General features: G+C 39.2%; 1 long non-coding RNA gene and 1 other non-coding gene across 19 annotated transcripts in view; one reads left to right on the top strand and one right to left on the bottom strand.

Moving 5' to 3' along the window:
* The window catches only part of LOC133258319 (uncharacterized), a 594951-nt gene that overhangs the window by 551585 nt on the left and 23155 nt on the right, over positions 1-20211 (bottom strand). The gene's annotated exons all lie outside the window — the stretch shown is intronic.
* TRNAC-GCA (transfer RNA cysteine (anticodon GCA)) lies at positions 4721-4792 on the top strand. The gene has a single exon. It is a non-coding gene; the product is annotated as a tRNA-Cys (tRNA).

Raw genomic sequence — 20211 nt, 5'->3', positions numbered from 1 at the left:
CTGATACTGAAATTGAATTAATTTACTGTCTTTGTTAAATAGTCCTGGAACCAAAAATATTTTCTTTTTCCTATGTTAAAAAATATTCAGAAGCAAAAATAACTTTGCTCTTTCCTCCAGGAAATATTTGTTCCTATAAGATAAAACAATGAGTCAATTCAAGTAGTTTACATATCAAGACAGAGTGCTCATCAAGACTCACTCATCAACTCACTGTGTGCTTACCAACCCGAAACTATTATATCAAAAACTCTGGACACTGATAGTTTGGCTATGTTTAATAAACTCATTTTATTTGGGTTTGATCCCTGGGCTGGGAAGATCCCCTGGAGAAGGGAAAGGCTACCCACTCCAGTATTCTGGCCTGGAGAATTCCATGGACTGTATAGTCCATGGGGTCACAAAGAGTCGAACACAACTGAGCGACTTTCACTTTCACCAAACTAAACGTTGCTTAGTCAACAGGTCTTTTTGGAGAACTGACAGTTGACACCTCTTTTTAATTGCGATTCAGTTGCACTTTGCTTAAACTTCTGCTGTAAGCACTATGCTGTAACTTCATTGTTGGTTAATTGTCTGATTATCTGCCTTCCTTTATAAAATGGTAAGCTTCAAGAAAGCAAGGTTGTGTCTTTGTAATGCCAGTGCTCATCATCAGTGTGCCAAAAGGTAACCAGGAAAAACAAAACAACAGACATACATATTTCCTTGAATAAATGGATGAATGAACAGCCATCCTTGAAGTCACATATCCATTTTTAATCCACTAACCTAGTTGTTTCACCCAAGGCTTTAATCTGGCTTCCATTTAGACCCAGCCAAGGGGAAGCACCAATAAGGGGTCAGAACACGCTAGCAGAACAGGGACCAGGTACTTACTTCCCCAGCTCCCTGCTCCCAGGTCACAGCTGGCGGAGGTTGCTCTGCTGAGGCCACAGCTCCTCCTCAGGGACTTTTCTTATAGCTATATTGCTCCAGGTTCTAATAGTCACTTCCTTCCCTTTGCCCCCACAGGCCATGGCACAAGTAAATACCCCTCCTATTGACTGCCTTCACCATCCTTTATGGATTTCCTAATCCTAGTTACACACTGGAAATGAGACCCTTCATTAAATCTTCCTCAGTTACCCTATATGGGTGTGCTGTCAGTTTTACAAGGAATCCTGACTGATGCATCTTCTAGGCATAGGGCCCACATAGAAAGAGGTACTACCATCGAGCTGGTATCTCTCACAACATAAGAAGTAGTAAGTCTGAGTCTACCTAAGTAACAATGCCAGGACTCCTTAGAATGGAGACTTGTGCTTCTGGAAAAGCTGTTTCCATTTATGTCTTCTGGGAACTAACCTGGCCCCTAACCACTGAAATCACAGAGTGCCTTTTAAAGTTGTTTCTGGGGGGAAAAAGCTTCCTCTCTGAACCTTAGTGAAGTGGTTTTAGGGCAGTAAAGGCCATTATACTTTAGCAAAAACAACTGCATCAAGCTATAACATTTGTGCTGAGTGGTAAAAACCATTCCAGTAGCCTCTATAGCATATCTGGATTATGAAAAGAAAAGCTAAGAAATAAGATATTTGATCTCTTCCCCTCAATTAAAAAATTACTGAAATCTGTAACCCTATTAGGAAAAAATCAACAGAAGAAGCAGACTTCTCTCACATGCAGAAAGAACCTGAGATTTACTCTGATTTTTAGTTGAATTTGATATGTATCGCAGTATATAGCAAGGCCCTTCTATAAACTAATATTCAGGAAAAGAGAAGAAATTTGAAATTGGAAAAAACATCATATGTTTTCACCGGTATATCAAACTACAAGTCCAGGTATAAATCTTTTCAGTGCTGTCAGGCCTAGAAAGGGGGGAATTATATAATGGAATATGCAAGAGGAGGGCTTAAGGTCCTTATACAGATGCAAGTTGATTATAATTAGCACTTCATGAAATTGCTTTTTTTTCCTTACTAGATGAAAAGTGATTCTAAGTGGGACAGAGCTATAAAAGTAAAAAAGTCCTCATTTTTCAATCTACACTAAAGTTTCTTTCCATGTGTGACCTTATTTGGCACTTTAACCTAAGATTGTAATACATGAAGAATTTTAAACATTTCCATTTGCTTATTATGGTTCTAATGAAAAACTGAAAAGATTATCTGAGGGCAGAGTAACTAGCATGGTAGAAAGAAAATTCAAACCCCAAGCTTAGGACTTACACAAAGCCACATAGTTTTGGACAAACTATTTTAATTTTCTGAGTAACAGATTTATCTTTAAGATTTAGTCCTAAAGTTGCTGAGAGGATTAGATAAGAGCACATCTACATAGCACTTCTTACAGTGTCTGGTGCTGTGCACATGGCAACTCAGTAGCAGTTACTGTCATGATCAGTGTCCATGAGTGGCATGAGATTCAGAGACAGTGCTGTTATTCATATCTGCAAACTTTGCCAGTACACCTATGAAGGCAGTAGCTGCCCACAGAGTTTCTAACTGTGTACATACACAAATAACTTGACTCAACTTGATTTGAAAAGAGAAGAAGTTATGGTCAAGCAGGAATTTTAACCAAAATTGAAATTCCCCTTGCATTGCTGATTCAGATCTGTTACTACCAAAATACTGCAGAGCCTGTGATGTGGTAGTGCTGAAAAAAATCATCCTTAATGACATAAAGGGCCTGTTTTAAGACTACTTGGTTCCATTAGTATTTCCAAGGTAATACAGTCTTCTGGGTGTCTTCATATTATCAAGTTAACTGGTGCACCATCCTACCAAGGTTGCCAATCACCCTTGAGTACCTTTTATCACATGCTTGGGTTGTTTCTATTTAAGCGCTCTCTGTTCTGCTGACTCACCATCCTCAGAAGTGCATGCTGCCTATTACTGACATTTCTGAGAGATGCACAAATTAGACTGAAGCACTGGCAATTAATATTTCTACTCTTCTCTGCATGACATATACAATATTATAAGTGGTACTTTTCTTTTGTAGAAATGAAATTAAGTTACGGAAAAAAGATAGAGTTTTTCAGATCAAAATCAATGACAGGCACTTTCCAGACAGGCTTATAAAGGAAAAGAAAAGACTAAAACATGATGTAGCATTTTTTTTTCTCTCCCAAAAGAGCTTAAAGCAGGAGGTGGAATAGCATCTATGACATTATATCATTTTTAAAAATCCTTAAAGGAATATAATAATTATTTTATCACTTAAATGTCTTTATCATTAAAAATTAACCAAATATAATCTATGATTCAAAAACTGAGCCCCAAATTTATCAGCCATGGTAAAGGCCAAACTTTTAGAACCATACAATGGTTATTATGCATGATTATTGCACAGTATTTGACCACCCAATGGTTACATGCAATAACGCCAAAGTTCTGAAATGGCATCTAAGTCCATACCTGACTGTTAGAAGTTTCCCTCTTCACATCCTTCTCTCCGAGGGAGCACAATACAAACTCCATCATCTCCCTGTGCCCAACCTTGGCACCAGTCCTCCTCGCTCCCTTTATATCCACTCAAGTGTCACTTCTATGAGTGTTTCCTAAAAATGGTAACATTCCCCTTTCCCACTTCTTGCTTGATTCTTAGCACTTTCCATCATTTGACACTGTCACACATCTCAACACCCCAACAGTCTCCACCTAACATGTAGACACCTGTTGCTTATAATCTGTCTCCTCCTACTGCCCTCCTCCAGGGGATCTTCCCAACCCAGGGATCAAAGCCATGTCTCCCTCATTGCAGGTGGATTTTTTTTTTTTACTGTCTGAGCCACCAGGGAAACTACTAGAATGTAAGGACCATGAGATATTTTGCAATGATTTGCTTATTGCTATACTCTTGGGCCCAGTACAGTGTCTAGCACAAAATACATGTCAAATATTTTTGTTGAATGAATTAGAGAGACCTTCCCTTCCTGAGAGTGGAAATCTACATTTCTGTGTAAGTTCCCTGGGGCCAACTACAAGAGAATATCATACTCACAAAGTTAAAAAATTGCAAAATGAGGAAAAAGGAAGGTTGCTTGTCCTGTTTCACTGTTATACTGAATCATTGTCTGATAGACCCATGAAGGGAATATTTAATTCTCCATGGGACTGTACCTTTGTCATACCATTTACTGTTAATTAGGGTTCAGATGCTATGAAGTTAAACTGTGACTATCAGATTTTTATCTTATAGAAATTAAATGATTTTTGTGCAGAAAAAAATAACTCCAAAGATTATACCTTTATTGCACTTTATAAAACAATTTTGTATCTACCTGGCAATCTTTTTTTTTTTCTTTTCTTCATTGCCTTTAAATGCACTTTGCCTCAAATGCATTTTGAACCAGCTTTACCACTTGTCTGGTTCCCTTACCAATGAATTAAGTAAGTCTTTTACATGCATTTAGTCCATATCTGTATGAGAGTAATATTTTAAAATTTTAAAGATAACATTTTGGCAGTTTGTGTGTGTGGTGGGGGTGGGGAGGGGGGTTGTCCTATCACAAGATTCCCAAACATATGATAGAGATCAGGAAAAAGGCAGAAAATCTGGTTTGCTGGCATATTCATTTCTTTGTCGAGTTGTTGGCAAGCTCAAATCAGTTTTTTAAAGTGTCCACTTGTGTTTTGTGATTTTTGACCTATGGCTGATGTTGCAGAACTGGAGAGTCAAGCTATTTGTCCAGCTGTTTGTCGTTGAGAACATCTTTCCCTCTTGTTTGGCTTCCCTGGTGGCTCAGATGGTAAAGCGTCTGCCTGCAATGCAGGAGACCCAGGTTCGATCCCTGGGTTGGGAAGATCCCCTGGAGAAGGAAATGACGATCCACTCCAGTATTCTTGCCTGGAAAATCCCATGGATGGAGGAGCCTGGTAGGCTGAAGTTCATGTGGTCACAAAGAGTCAGACATGACTGAGAGACTTCACTTTTCTTTCCCTCTTGTTCGGAGAAGGTAATGGCAACCCACTCCAGTATTCTTGCTTGGAAAATCCCATGGACGGAGGAGCCTGGTAGGCTACAGTCCATGGGGCTGCAAAGAGTCGGACACGACTGAGCAACTTCACTTTCACTTCCCTCTTGTTGCCTAAGTCTCAAATACGTAACTACACTGGGCAAGTATTAACAAAATAGATTATAAAACCTCACAAAGGAGCTCTGTTCTGATTGTGTTATAAATAATAATAAGCCTGTACAAAAATCTAATATTACCAGAATTCCCAGAAAGTAAACTAAACTTCTAATACTTTAAATATGTTATCATTCATTTCCCAAATCCACAAACCAACAAATAGCTAACAGGAAAACTGCTTGCTGAGAAGCATTTTTATGTAAAAACCCAAGTTTATGTAACCAAAGTGAATCCTTGGACATATTAGACTTGTTTGACCACTTCAGTTTAAAAGCAGCTATATATCTTCTCCCTGACTTTATCTATGTAGACTATAATACAAGAAAACATTTAACAATAGATTTCTATTTTTTTTTCTCATGAATAAACAATTTCATCTGAAGTCCTCAAAACTCCTATGTGTTTACTGTTCGGACAAGACAACATATTTCATATAAAATTTGGGGTTATAAAAAACATAAAATTATTTAATTTAAACAAATTCTGGTAACAAATTAAACAAATTAAATTACAATTCTGATAATTAAATCTGTTTAATGTCATCAGTGACTGTGTTCTATAATATACCAATTTACACATAATATTCAAGATCTTTAGTTAACATTAAGAACTTAAGATAATATTAAATTGGGTTAATTAATAAATAATCTTTGGGTATCTGGATAATTTTTTAAATTTTGTGGAAAGTGAACGTGAAGTCACTCAGTTGTTTCTGACTCTTTGCGATCACATGGACTGTAGCCTACCAGGCTCCTCCATCCATGGGATTTTCCAGGCAAGAATACTGGAGTGGATTGCCATTTCCTTCTTCAAGGGATCTTCACAACCCAGGGATCGAACCTGGGTCTCCTGCATTGCAGGCAGATGCTTTACCATCTGAGCTACTAGGGAAGCCAAATTTTGTTTAAGTCCAACTAATTTAAAATGTGCTAATTTCTGCTCTACAGCAAAATGATTTAGTTACATGTGGATAATTCTTTTCTGGGGGTAATTTCTAATAAGATAAAATATAACATTTGTCAGAAAGCATAGTTTTATATGTATAAATGTATATATATTATATGAGAAACCCTGAATAATACAACTTCAAGGAAAAGCCCATTGAAGTATAAGCAGAAGCAAAGATTACATATATGTGTGTGTGTATATATACAACTCAAGTTTGACACATATATGTATTCATACATATGTCTGTGTGCATACATGCTTAGTCCTATCCAACTCTTTGCAACCCCATAGACTGTAGCCTGCCAGGCTCCTCTGTCCATGAGATTTCCCAGGCAAGAATACCGGAGTGGGCTGACATTTCCTCCTCCAAGGACCTTCCTGACCCAGAAATTAAACCCAGTCTCCTGCATCTGCTGCATTGGCAGCAGAATTCTTTACCACTGAGACACTTCGGAAGTTACTCTGTTAATAAGGGACCAAATTTCCCCAAACTTCTGACTTTTTCCTTTCAGTATCAGATTTTAAAACGGGGAGAAAATTCAAAGTGTTTTTTACACCTAAACTGACTTTGGTATTTTCCAGAGGGTCCTGGGGTTTCCCAGGTGGTGCAGTGGTGAAGAATCTGCCTTTGAGCCATGGGGTTCAATCCCTGGGTCAGGAAGTTCCCCCTGGAGAAGGAAATGGCAACCCACTCCAGTATTCTTGCCTGAGAAATCCCATGGACAGAGGAGCCTGACAGGCTACAGTCCACGGGGTTGCAAAGAGTTGGACCCAACTGAGCACGCTCGCACACTTGGAAAATCACAAAGATTTGTTTTGCTTTAATTTATGTATTTGCTATTGTCACTGTAACAAGTCACCACCACTTGTCTTAAAACAACACAAATACAACCCCCCTTACATTTCTGGGAGATCAGAAATACAAAGCAAGGTTCAATCAGCTAAAATCAAGACGTTGGCAGGGACGGTTCCTTCTAGAGGTTCTGAGGGGAGACTACAATTCCCTTCTTTTTTTCAGCTTCTAGTGCCCACCCACATTCCTTGGCTTATGGTCCCTTCCTCCATATCCAAAGCATATCACTCCAATCTCTGCCTCCATTATCACACCACATACCCTTCTCTTTTATATAATCCTTATGATAATACTGGTCTCAATCAGATAATGCAAAACAATCTTCCATTTCAAAAACCTTAATTTAATTATGTCTGCAAATACCAGTTTGTCTTTTATGGTAACATATTTTACATCCTGGGGATTAGATATAAAGTCTCTGGGAACCCATTATTCAGTCTAGCATACCTTGTGAAAAGAGTACCAGAAATAATTAGGTAATCTACTTGAAGACCATGAGCCTGTAGTCCCCAGACGTAGTGGAGCCTGAGGATTGATAATGTTAACCCTTCTGGCAATGCTCTGTTACCTCACCATCAACCAATCGGAGAATTGTTAAAGAACTGATCACACACCTTAAGACTCTTCTCCCTCACCTTGTCTTTTAAAATGCTTCTCTGAAACTCTTTGGGGAGTTCAGTTGATTTGGGCATCAGCTTCCCTGCTCTTCTTGTGTGGCCCTTGCAAAAAAACCTTTCTGCACTCTGAACTCTGACTTTTTCATTTGCTTGGCCTTGCTGTGTATTGGGCATGTGATCTTGGGTTCACAATACTGAGAGGAGAACCCTTGATGTTCTGACATATCTCTGCCCTGAGACACTTTCTTTTGTTCTCTGTGAGCTATTCTATTTTTTTTAAGCTCTGAAGGCAAGGCTTGTAGACAGCTGAAGTCATCTTAGATTCCTTAAAGGCATCACTGAGAGGTATGCAAATATATGCAAATAGAGTATACAACAGAGTAATTAAAATAAAATCTAGTAGCCTTAAATAGATACCAAATAATAGTCCTAGGAGAGACAATTAATTCTATTGTTTACAACCACTCCCTTTGTTAGCTGATCTTTTTTTTTTCCCCCCCAAATGAAGAGATAAATCACTTTCTTTGCTTCTGTGAAAGAAAAACAAAAAACATTGCATTTATATTCTGCTTCATTTTTGTCTGGAAAAGCATAGCCAAACAATGCCTATTAATAAGAGGAAAAATAACTCAGAAATGGACAACGGCTTGGAAAGTTTTCAGAGTCTGGCCACTGTTCACATTTTAGCCTCATCTTATTCCCCAACCCCCTCTCTCAACTCAGCTCCTTCTACATGGAAATCCTGGCAATTCCACCATCCCACATGCAATCAGTCCCCAACCAAAGGTTATTCCTCCATCAGAAGACAGAACACAGTCCCTGCCTTCAGATGCACACAACCCAGTCAGGGAAAGATATTAAAAAAGCAGGCAATTATATCATCCAGGATGCTGAATGCAATGCTGGAGATGCAAACAGAGCATGGTGGAAGTGTGAACTGGAGCACCTAAAAGAGGAGGAAGGACGGGTCAGAGAAGAGCCTGAAAGATGCTACACTTGAGCTGAGGACTAAAGGAGGTATAGGAAGCAAGTCCTAATAGAGCAGAGACCTAGAAGACAGGATCTAACAATCTGTATTTGGAACAACTACTCAGAGTTACGGGGGTGAAACATCAAGTCTAAGGCTAGGAGGCACAGGAGAATGAGGCTCCAGAGGCAGAGTGGCCAGAGTCTGGGCCTCGGTTTGCCACTATTAAAAGATGAACTCTGGAATGTTCAAAGTTCAAAGCTTATTTAAGCAGGGACTTCCCTGGTGGTCCAGCAGCTAAGACTGCCCGCTTCAAATTCATGGAGCCTAGGTTTGGTCCCTGGTGAAGGACTGGGAAACCTGGCATGCTGCAATCCATGGGGTCACAAAGAGTCAGACACGACTAAGCAACTGAACAACAACAACAACAGGGAACTAGATCCATGTGCCAAGGACTAAAAGATCCTGCACGTAATGAGGAAAACCTAAGATTCAGCGTGCCATAACTAAGATTCGGAGCAGCCAAAAAATTATTTTTTGAAAAAGTTTATTTGAGCAACAATAAATTTCAACCCAGCAGCACCAAACCAGAAGTGGTTAGGAATGTTCTACCAACTGGGACTGGGCAGAGACTTTTATAGAGAAAAGGCAGAGTAAGAAAATTATTGACTCTCTACAGCTTATGGGAGTAACGATCCATCTAGAGTGGAGACCACCTGTGTGCACCTTCACAGAAGGAAAGAGGGGCCAAGACTAAAGAAGCCAGTCTCTAGTTCAGAGGCTGCTACTGTAAAACCCAGGTGGCTTTAGTGAAATCAGCATCAGTGGACAAGAGAGGGGGGAACATTTTAAAGATATTAAGGATGGACAGAATTAACTGAATTGATCATAGATAAAGAGCTGGGGTGAGAAAACAGTCAATGTCACTTCCCAGTTGTCAATGGCAAAGCCCTTTAACGAATCCCACATAATAAAAATAGGTTCCGGGTAATAAGATAAAGTCTAACCGTCCCCCCACCCCCACTCCACCGCCGCCCCTTTTCCTTTGTGCTTAGTTCCACTGGCTTATAAGGTGGGGCGAGCAGAGGCCGAATACCTGGAGCTTCAAACCAAAGTTCCTGGTATGAACCGGCTGGGCTGCACATCACCTCAGGGCGTGTGCTGCTGCTGCTGCTGCTAAGTCGCTTCAGTCGTGTCTGATTCTGTGCGACCCCATAGGCGGCAGGCAGCCCACCAGGCCCCCCCCCTCACCCCCCCGTCCCTGGGATTCTCCAGGCAAGAACACTGGAGTGGGTTGCCATTTCCTTCTCCAATGCATGAAAGTGAAAAGTGAAAGTGAAGTCGCTCAGTCGTGTCCGACTCTTAGCGACCCCATGGACTGCTGCCTACCAGGGTCCTCCGTCCATAGGATTTTCCAGGGAAGAACACTGGAGTGGGGTGTCATTGCCTTCTCCTCAGGGCGTGTACAAGCGCCTAAAACAGCTCTCAGGCAAGATGGCGGCAGGCCAGGTGCAGAGAGGCTGCGCGATCCTGGAAGGGAGGCGGGAACTGCACAGCGGGGCCAGGCCCGAATCCCGCTCCTCCTCGCTGACTAGATCCCCGAAAAGCCACCCTGCCCACCACCTGATGCCACCGCAAGAGAGCGTTTACGCTCACATGTCTCCATTCTCTGATAAAGACTTTGCTTCTGAACTGAACTGAGTCTTATTCTGTGGGTGGGCTCGAGTGACACCAGACAGGCTGACTCGTGCAAGGCCTGACTTAAGAACTGCTAACAGAATTTTCATGCTTGGCGACTCTGTAGGTACTGGTATCCACAATGAAACGGAGCATGGGAATAGCATTTGGGGTTGGAGAGATGCTGAGTAGCATATTAAATGTACTGAGGAAAAAAATGCTTGATGAGCAGGAGGCAGATAGGTTCTGGCACGTGGATGGTCACATGGAGTATGAGTGTAAGGGGATATGGCAATAGGGGCAAAAAGACCCCATAAGAGGCTAGCTGGCAGCTGGGTGGGGGGAAAAAAAAATGATGGCTGAAGTAGGACAGTGACAACACGGATTTAGAAGTGACAGATTCAAGATATATTTAGGAAGTAAATTGATTTTGTCCCCTTCATTCTTCAACCATTCAAACATTATTCATGAGCCCAAGACTATGTTAATTGCTTTTATGGAATGAGTAATAGAAATCACAAGCTAGAAAAATCTGGATGCTGAAGACTTTGGCTTGTATTTTTAGCGTCTTTTTTTCTACTCTGGTGTCTAGAGCCTTCTTAATGTTCATGCTAGAAATACGCAAAAGGAGTATTCCAGTCCTCTTATTTTCTGGGAGTAATGGAGGTGATTTACCCAAGTCACTTAGCTAATTGGTGGCAGAGCTAGAATTAAAATCCTTCTGGTTTCTAATACGGTACTGATCTCTCAACTTGGTGTGTACTTATAAATATTTAAAACAGCCTTCTAAAGATACACAGAATGTCAGAGAAGCTACACTTTAAACAATCCATCCTTATGCCCAAAGGTACATTAGAACTAGAATCATGAAATTAATAGCTATTGATACTTACTTACCCAGAATCAATACATTTCTTGGTTAAGATGAGTGGTTGTTTTTGGGTGTAACATAAAGAGATCGGGAAAAGCCCGGTGAACCTGAGTGCTGCTGACAGATGGAAGCAGCATGCTGGGAAGGCGGGGGAGCCTGCAGCTGGACACGGGGGCTGGGGCCAGCTTCAGCCAGGCCAGAGCTTAAGACTGGTGTCATGACCAGCCCTGGGCAAGGGTGGAGATATGAAATTAGTAACTGAGTCCATGAATTTAAGAACCTAAAATTTGGAAACCTTCAGGACATCCAGGTTCCTAATCCAGGTCCCCATATTCTAAGTGTTCTGTGACTTTGGACAAACATAATTTTTTAAATTTTTTCAAAATTGTTGGAGTGTAGTTGCTTTACAATATTCTGTTACTTTCTACTGTACAGCAAAGTGAATCAGCAATACGTGTACATATATTCCCTCTTTTTTGGGTTTCCTTCCCATTTAGGTTACTGCAGAGCATTGAGTAGAGTTCCCTGTGCTATAGAGTAGGTTCTCATTAGTTATGTTTTAAACATAGTAGTAGTGTATATATGTCAATGCCAATCTCCAAATTCATCCCACCCCCACTTCCCCCTTGGTATCCATACATTCGTGCTCTATATCTGTGTCTCTAGTTCCATAAAAAAGATTGTCTATACCAATTTTTTCAGATTCCACATATATGCTTTAATATATGATATTTGTTTTGCTCTTTCTGATTTACTTTACACTGTAAAATTGATTAGCCATATGCGAATGTTGCAGGCTAGAAGTAGAATTGCGCCCCAAAATGTGATATTCTAAAGAAAACCTATGACCAAAATGGCGCTCTGGCCCTAGACTGGAAGTAAAAATACATAATGTATATAGGTTACAAAAACCCCTAAAACAGGTCAGGTTTATTCAAATTATTTTATCGTGAAATGAAAAAAACAAGCAGACTTACTAATATAATGAATCTAAATTGAAATGTCACATTCTTTATGAGCCACTGCTACTTTCAAACAGTGTTAAGAACAAGTGTTCACTAAATGCATTCCTTTTAGAAGCTGTCTTAATGTGGAAGTGAAATACCATATACACTCACCATTTCCATGGTAACTATTTTCTTACTAAATGGAACTGGCATAATCAGCATTTAAGACCTTCTATTTCCTGAAATGTTCATCTTATATGAATGTCTTTATATTCAAGTTACATGCAGTAGCTTCCCGTTTTATTTTCTTCTTTTAATTAAACCTAATTTTGTTAAATGTGGTGGCTCTCTAGAAGAAAAATAATGTGGTGTATTTGTTGCTCTATTGTTTATAAGAGATTCCTTTAATATTTTAGTGTTTTCTAATAAAAACTGACATATTTCTTTTTTCCATAATGTTGAGAATTCAGAGCTTCTTTAAAAATAAATTCCATCAATATATGTCCTGGATGTGGTGTTTAAACACCACAAGAAATGTTTTGTCTGTGTTAAAAGATTATTTTCAGAAAACGCAGAATCATGTTTCTTATAAACATATGAACATGAATATGTGTTTAAAATGTTTATTTTACTCATTATGTGAATCTCTCTCCATGACATCTGAGTCTTATTTTCAACTAAGTCTCAACCTTTAGTCCCTGATGAACCTGCATAGCCCAGTTTTACCAAGAATCCATTTAGAATCTCCATCCTTGATATCTGATAACCCTGGCCTGCCTTCAAGAATAATCCTGTTAAGTTGGTTTAGAAAGAATCCCTCTACCCTTGAAATCCACTCTTAGTAAATTTTCATTGTTCATCTGCTCACTCAGCTGTTTGGCTATAAATTCCCAGCTGTTTTTGCTGTATTTGGACTTCCCTGGGAGCTCAGATGGTAAAGAATCTGCCTGCAATGCAGGAGACCCCGGTTGGATTCCTGGATCAGGAAGATCCACTGGAGAAGGGATAGGCTACCCACTCTAGTATTCTTGAGCTTCCCTGGTGGCTCAGCTGATAAAGAATCCACCTGCAATGTGGGAGACCTGGGTTCGATCCCTAGGTTGGGAAGATCCCCTGGAGAAGGGCAAGGCTACCCACTTCAGTATTCTGTACAGTCCTGCTGCTGCTACTGCTGCTAAGTCGCTTCAGTCATGTCCGACTCTGTGCGACCCCATAGACGGCAGCCCACCAGGCTCCCCCATCCCTGGGATTCTCCAGGCAAGAATACTGGAGTGGGTGGCCATTTCCTTCTCCAATCCATGAAAGTGAAAAGTGAAAGTGAAGTTGCTCAGTCGTGTCTGACTCTTAGCGACCCCATGGACTGCAGCCTACCAGGCTCCTCCGTCCATGGGATTTTCCAGGCAAGAGTACTGGAGTGGGGTGCCATGGGGTCACAAAGAGTCAGACATGACTGAGCAACTTTCACTCACTTGCTGTATTTGGAGTTGAGCCCAGTATCTCAATAGTCTTGACATTTATCACAACAGTCCTGAAAAAAGTCTTCCTTACCATTTGAACAAGCATAAGCATATTTTTTTTTCTTTAACTCAGACATGTTATAACCAGTTCAAAGGAAAAATAAAAAGCACAAACTTAAGGGAATAAAGGAATCAAATTGTAAATGGGGACAAAACTGGTTTTTCTCAAGGAGCAAGGAAGTCTGCTGGACAAGACAGAGTTTACATATCTGTCAATTACCTACAGTTTACAAACCCTGAAAAATAGTTCAAAGACAACATTCTAGAATATGTTGTAGAGCGACAGGAAGACAGCCAGGAAGACTGACAGTACTTAATTTTCCACCAAAGTATAATTTTTATTTCTGGCATTGTGTGGTGACCATAGACAGCACAAGTCACACTGTAAATTTCTTTCTTTCATCAGTTTTGTAATCATACTCTTCTAGAACCCTTCTCACAATTTGAGCTGAAAAACTATTAACTGTGACAAAGTAAGAAAAAAGTAGATATTTAACTCTTACAGGTCATCTATAAAGTGCAATCTATACACTTTTGAGAAGAATCCAGTCTATTGATAATCCTTATTTAAAAGCCCATAAATAATCACTCAGTATGGCCAATAAATGTGTAAGATAGATTAATATTCCCATTAGTAAATACATCTTTTGAATTTTAAGAAAAATACATTAGAAGGAAAATAGAAACTAGCTAGATAGAAAAGAAAGTGCTAGAGAGATTAAAGAGTTCTTAATTTGTTGAAATAATTATATAGCTTTCATGGCAGTTTTTTCATACTGTCTTATTTAAACTGTTTTAAAACATATTTTGACCCTACTCCATTCAGTACAGTGGTGGTGCATGCTGAGCCACTATCATGTCTGACTCTTTTGCAACCCCATGGAAGTCCGCCAGTTTCCTGTACATGAGACTTTTCACACAAGTATGTAGAATGGGTTGGCATTTCCTCCTCCAGGTGATCTTCCCAACCCAGAGATAGAACCCACGTCTCCTAGGTCTCTTGCAATGGCAGGTAGATTCTTTACCACCAGGCTACCTGGGAAGCCCCTGTCCAGCACAGGGACTGTGTCTATGACCATTGTCTCCTCCACACATCTTAGTGCCTTGCACATATTATATGTTGACTGTGAGACTGAGTTGAATGCAACTCAATGAAGGCTTCTCTGTGTATGTAAAGTGCCATTTCCCAGGCTTTCTACAGCCCTAATTTAATTTAGAAAGTCATTTTAGATGATACTACTAACTGTCATTTACTGAGCACTGATCATGTGCCAGGCTGCATGCTAAGAGTTTTACACTTATTATTTCATTTAATCTCTGAAACAACTGTATGAGGTTATTATCCTCCTTTTACCAGAGATATAATGGGATTAGGTTTTATTGTTGTGCAGACCTACCCAAATATACACATGCATTTTGTCCTCTGCACTGTCATCATCTTTCTGGGATTAAAGCCAGTTTTCTTACCCCCATTTCTAACCTCTGTGTTTTGGGCCATTAAAAAGTGGGGGTATGCACATAGGCAATTTGAATGGGGCTCCAAAAAGTGTTAGGCTTCCCAGGTGGCTCAGTGGTAAAGAATCCACCTGCCAATGCAGAAGACTTGCGCTTGATTCATGGGCCAGAAAGAACCTCTGGAGAAGGAAATGGCAACCCACTCAATCCAATGGACAGAGCATGGAGTCACAAAGAGTCAGTCATGGCAGTGATTAAGCAATGACAACCACTAAATCTTGGGGTGTATCTTCTGCTGAGTTATCCACAGGCAATTATAGACATCTGTGGAAGGAGACCCTCACACCCAAGTGAGGATCAGCTCACCATATGCCTCAGCTCAGATACTGTGAAGTTGTCATCTCAAATGTAGGCAGATTGCAGGCACTGGTCCATCTTCCTGAGAGCAGAGGTCACCAGGTTCTCCTCCTTCTAGGCTCACTGACCTCCTCTAAAGGCAGGACACACCTCCTACTCAGGCACAACCCAACATTCTTTTGATTTCCCTGGGCCATAGCAAAATGAGTCTTTATCCCTGTTCTAAGAAATTGTTATGGTACCAACATCTCTCTTGATTTTCAAGAAGCATTTATTTTTCACTCTCAAACCAGCTAAGTTCTTGAGAAGGAAAAACCTTAATTTTAGAAACTACTGTTCTGATGTAGGCTTCAGAGGTTGTTTTAGAAATTCAAAAACTGAATAGGCTTCTTGTGCCTTCATAAGACAAGAGTCCAAATGCTTCTGCAACCATTTGGAGGCCTCTGACTGAGTCTCAGGGGTAGGGAAGCATTTTCTGTTAAAGGCCGGATAGTAAATATTTCCGATTTTGTGGGCCACAGAGAGTCTGTGTCACATAATCAGCATTTTTTACATAACCTTTTCAAAGTATAAAACAATTCTTAGCTCCATTGCTTCTATAAGTTCAAGGGATTCACTTTCTTGATCTGAATTGTAAGAAGAGATGTGTTCAAGACATTTGTTTGTCTATTTTCCTCTTTTGAGCTCAAATCATTTGAGAATGTCATGCCCAATGGGAAGTGAATATCTGAACTTGTGAGTTTTGTATTTCTATATGTATGTTTGACCCATAGCTGGAATTTTAAAACTCAAGCTATAATAAGCTCTTTTTCAAATATTATACAAATATTATATATCTTTTCTGAATCTTTATATGTCTATAATTTACAACGACCTTTAAGTGTTGAGTGAGTGTGTAAGATTCATAAATTAGATAACAAAGTCTCTCCAATTAAAGGAGCTCTATTTTAATTGACTTATAGGGATAAATGGTATTTATATAAATTGAATATTAATAAAATTCTGAGAAATGAAAGAAACTTATCTTTTAATAATTTTAGTGAGCTAAAAAAGATATTTTTAATGAAATTAACTGAAGTAATTTAAGAATTCAAGTTCACATAATTTGGATAAGTTTTTGCAAATGAGACTAATATTGTTTTGGTAAAAACAGTTTTATCTTTTCTGGGATATCATCATTTAAGAATCATATAAGATTACATTTTTATTTTACTTGGGTATGTTCTTCTTACATTCATACAGGCTTACTTATGGAATAAGCTAGCACTACTTCAATAAGCTAGCATTACTTCTGAGGAAATATCAATAGCCTCAGATATGCAGATGACACCACCCTTATGGCAGAAAGCGAAGAGGAACTAAAGAGCCTTTAGATAAAAGTGAAAGAGGAGAGTGAAAAAGTTGGCCTAAAACTCAACATTCTGAAAACTAAGATCATGGCATCTGGTCCCATCACTTCATGGCAAATAGATGGGGAAACAATGGAAACAGTGACAGACTTTATTCTTTTGGGCTCCAAAATCACTGCAGATGGTGGCTTCAGTGATGAAATTAAAAGACGCTTGCTTCTTGGAAGAAAAGCTATGACCAACCTAGACAGCATATTAAAAAGCAGAGACATTACTTTACCAACAAAGGTCCAGCTAGTCAAAGCTATGGTTTTTCCAGTAGTCATGTATGGATGTGAGAGTTGAACTATGAAGAAAGCTGAGCGCCGAAGAATTGATGCTTTTGAATTGTGGTGTTGGAGAAGACTCTTTAGAGTCCCTTGGACTGCAAGGAGATCCAACCTGTCCATCCTAAAGGAAATCAGTCCTGAATATTCATTGGAAGGACTGATGCTGAAGCTGAAGCTCTAATACTTTGGCCACCTGATGCAAAGAACCAACTCATTTGAAAAGACCCTGATGCTGGAAAAGATTGAAGGTGGGAAGAGAAGGGGATGACAGAGGATGACATGCGATGACATGATGCAATGACATGTCACTGATGTGATGACATGAGTTTGAGTAGGCTCTGGGAGTTGGTGATGGAGAGGGAAGCCTGACGTGCTGAATTTGCAAAGAGTCAGATAGGACTGAGCAACTGAACTGAACTGAGCATTATTTCTACTAATTGTTTAAGGTTTTGAATAATGTGAATATGTGTTTAATCAAATTAAATCACTATTCTAATAACTTTATTTCAACATTAATTATATTTTATAATATGTCAGCTAAATGATAGCTTCCAAGATTTTTAGATAATTTAAAATCTTGGACTGATATTAAATTGAATAAATTAATGGATATTCATTAAATACCAGATCATTTCCAAGTAAGATGGAATACTCACTGAAGCATTAATTACTAAGTATAACTATAAGTTTATATGCTTTTTATCTCTTATTTTTTGATGGCATGGAGAATCTATATTTGGAGTGTTTTATGAATGTTTTCATATTTTTCCACTTTGAAAATCTGTACTATAAAGACTATATAGGAAATAGGAAGTTACAGAGGTTCAGTAAAAGGGAATTTTATTCATCCTGGTCAGAGGTGGCTATAGTTTGATAGTTTTGTTTATAAAATTTTCAAAAAGAGCTTTATATCAAATATTATAATAATGTAAAACCAGAATTTAGTTTTCTGTTAAAATGAAAAAATTTGTCTTGGATTATGACTAGGTATTGATAAATAGTCATGAAAGTTTATTTTTATCTTCTGTCTAGATGGAAAAAATTCTGTATTACAGACTCATTTTCACAGATTATGTTTATTATTTCTTTGATTATTCAGGAAAACAAACATTTCTCATTTAGGAGAAAGTTAAGGTTCTTTCCAATCAAGTTACTTTCCAGACTTACTTTTAAAATATTTTATAGTCACTTTGGTATTTAAGCATCCCATGATCTTAGATAGCCAAATATCCCATAATCCTGGCTCAAAAAAAAGTGAAAGTGTCACTTAGTTGTGTCCAACTTTTTGTGACTTAGTCACTTAGTTGTGTCCAATTTTTTGTGACCCCATGGACTGTAGCCTACCAGGCTCCTCTGTCCATGGAATTCTCCTGGCAAGAATACTGGAGTGGGTTCCCATTTCCTCCTCCAGGGGATCTTCCTGCATGAGGGATTGAACCAGGATCTCCCACATTGAAGGTGGATTCTTTACCGTCTGAGCCACCTGGGAAGCCCATTCTGGCTCAACCAAGCATTCAAATCGCCTAACAACTTTTCATATTTTGCCTTCCCAAAATTGAAACCTAAAATATATCTTCTTAATATATATATTTCATTGTGGATAAAGAAGATTCTTTATCCACTTACTGTGGATAGTCACTAGGTTGCATTTATATACATAGGGTCTTCCCAGGTGGTATTGGTGGTAAAGAACCCTCCTGCCAATGCAGGCAATGTAAGAGATTCAATCCCTGGGTAGTGAAGAAACCCTGGAGGAGGGTATGGCAACCCACTCCAGTATTCTTGCCTGGAGAATCCCATGGACAGAGGAGCCTGGCAGGCTACAGTCCATAGAGTCACAAAGAACTGGACATGACTGAAGCAACTTAGCATAGCACACAGGGGAATATTATTCAGCCATGAAAAATAAATCTTGTCATTTGCTACAGCATGGATGGACTTAATTAGAGTATATTATGCTAAGTGAAATAATTCAGACAGAGGAAGACAATTTCCAGTCCTCTTCTTCTGGCAGGCTGGGAGGTGGGGCTAAAAGATCCAACCATCTAATTGCATGTTTAGTTTCTCTGGAAACCAGGTCCCATCCTCCAAGAGTCACTTTATTAGCACAAACTAAGATGTGGTTGAGAGGGGCTTATTGTGAATAACAGAACATTCTCTTCTCAGCCTTATCTCTAAAGAAATTACAAGTGCTTGGAAGTTTTGTGCCAGGAACCAGGGATAAGATCAAATATATGTTTCACAAGGTGTGAGACAAAACTTTAGCTGAAACAGTTCTAAAAGTTACAATGAAAACATATGCCAGAGACCACTTCAAGTAAGGACAGTTGATATACTTAATTACTCATACATAAATGACACAACTCTTCAAATCTTTTCTAGAAGAATAATACGCATAAATAAATAGTATTAGGAGCAGGAGCAATCTTCAATTAGTCCATCATTTTTAGTGATGTGACTGGGGATTATTCAATCATTGGAGATATGGCAATAAGTATGCTCCACATCCTAGAGGGTACTTCCCTGGTGGTTCAGTGGCAAAGACTCTTGACTCTGTGCTCCCAATGCTGGCAGCCCAGGTTCGATCCCTAGTTGGGAACTAGATCCCACATGCGGTAACTAAGTGTTCACATGCCACAACTAAAAATCCCATGTGGGGCAAACAAGATCTGGCATAGCCAAATAGATAAATATTTTAAATAAATAAATAAAAGGAATGGTAATAGTTTTTAAAAAAAACAAAGAAAGAGATACCCCAGAGCTATGTATTATTTGGTTAACAAAACTTACTATGACTAAATATTTCTCTTTGACTTGATGATTATTCGGGGCTGGTTTTTTTAAGAAACAAAAGCATCTCCTCCCATTAACTGCCTGAAATAATTCATATAAAAGGCCTGTTCCAGGAAGAACTATCACCATAAAGTACTGAAACATAATATGAACTAGATGTGGCACTGTAGGAGAAACTAAGCATTTTGTTTGCTCAAAGTGTTGTATCTGCCCATTGTCTCTGTGTGGCCTGGAAATCATTTGTTTGCCAAACATTTGCTTTTTTCATTGCCAACTAAGAAGTATCACTTGTCATCAGGCTCTACAAGAATAGAGTGCTTAGGCACTGCAGCTGGGGACCTTCAACACACTCTGAAAGGTGTTCAGGGAAGAGGTCAGAATGAAGCACTCTGTAGTCTGGGAGAAACTG

The sequence above is a fragment of the Bos javanicus genome, chromosome 12 (assembly GCF_032452875.1).
Source record: "Bos javanicus breed banteng chromosome 12, ARS-OSU_banteng_1.0, whole genome shotgun sequence".
NCBI lineage: Eukaryota > Metazoa > Chordata > Mammalia > Artiodactyla > Bovidae > Bos > Bos javanicus.
This window is presented reverse-complemented; position numbering and strand designations above follow the sequence as displayed.